This window comes from Fragaria vesca, linkage group LG5 (genome assembly GCF_000184155.1).
Source record: "Fragaria vesca subsp. vesca linkage group LG5, FraVesHawaii_1.0, whole genome shotgun sequence".
NCBI lineage: Eukaryota > Viridiplantae > Streptophyta > Magnoliopsida > Rosales > Rosaceae > Fragaria > Fragaria vesca.
The window spans coordinates 17,798,300-17,799,866 of record NC_020495.1 but is presented as its reverse complement, the minus strand read 5'-3'; positions in this window follow the sequence as shown (position 1 = coordinate 17,799,866).

Here is a 1,567-nt window from a genome sequence, read left to right as displayed (position 1 = left end):
CTTCCTCAACCACCACATCTTCGATCACTATCGTCAATGAGACTAAAAGGAAACTTGGGTACACTATAAGACTTGACTAGTCTAGCTCTGTTAATTTTAAATAAAACCAAAAGTTATGTTTTGTATCCGTAGTTGAATGAAAATTTGTTTAGTCACTACTAGAATGAAGTACATAACATCAGTTCCTAGTCAATATTAAACAAAAAATGTCGGGTGTCTTAGTGAGTGATGTTACAGATCGTGAAAGAAAGAGATTGGTTATTAGCCGATGTTAAAAACGCCTCTACACATTCCTTAAAAAAAAACTGATGTAGAAGTTGGGTCTTGACACAAAGTTTCTATTTAAAAACTAATTTATTTTCTTATTTTGACAATTTTGTCAGATTATCTGATTTACATTCTCGTTTTTTACTAAAGAGAACTTATATAATTTTTCTAACAAGAGTATATTATTTAAATGTGTTTTGTATTGATTTTGTTTTAGGTAAACTTTATAATCAGTTTTACTTTATACAAAGATTTTCGTGATAATAACGATCAAAGATATAAAGTAACTAAAGATCAAGAGTATAGGGTGTTGTAAAGGCTTCTCCTTGTAATTTCATTTCTCTCATAAAAAAAAAAAAAAAACTAAAGATCAAGAGAATACTAATGGTCATTAATATCAATACTAAAAGTAAATAAATAATTGAAAAACAAAAGGCATAAAATTAAACATCCTTATATGTATGAACATCCTTGTAAGCAAATATTACACCATCAGACTCTTAACAAAAGGTTGTAACTAAATTAACATCTAATAGCATTTTTAGCAGAGTATAGGGGTATAACAGTTTAATTTAAAAACCGAGTGACACAACTGATTTTAGGACCGGTGTAAACTATAAGGTACGGTGTCACAACTGATTTTATGTGTAAACTATAAGATTCCCAGCCGGCCAGTGACTGTTATGTAGTATGTTCAAGTTTTGTGTGCATACTATTTTAGAGGCAAATGTTTACCGGTTATTGATTTTTTTTTTTAAATTAAAAAATGTTAACCAGTTAGATGTATAGAATCTCCAAGTACACTCTAAATAATAATAATAATAATAATCCTAAAGTGAGTTCCATCATTCATACTAATATGATTATCGGAACGTCGTCGTCTTGGTTGTCATTACTTATGCCAACATCACTTCTATTCTTTAGACAGATTAGTAAGTCGCTTACACAGTTAAGTTACAAACTCTTTAATGTAACTACTACTCAATTTGGCTGTCGTTGTTGAATGCATTGACATGTCAGTCTCTTCTCTTTGGAGTGAGGATATGTATTGTGATGCTAGAGTTATTTGTCTTTAGTTATAATCCTTCTTTGTTAGGTGATGTGATTGTGATGTAATTGCATTTTATTTGAATGAAAGTTTTATTTGATCAAATCTCACTACCAGAAGAAAGGCTTTAGCCGATGAAAAAAAAAAACCAGGCCGACGAAGCATTTTTTCGTCAGCTAAAGTCCACTTTAGCCGACGAAATTATCTTTCATCGGCTAAGTTAAATTTTCGTCGGCTATGGTAAACTTTAGC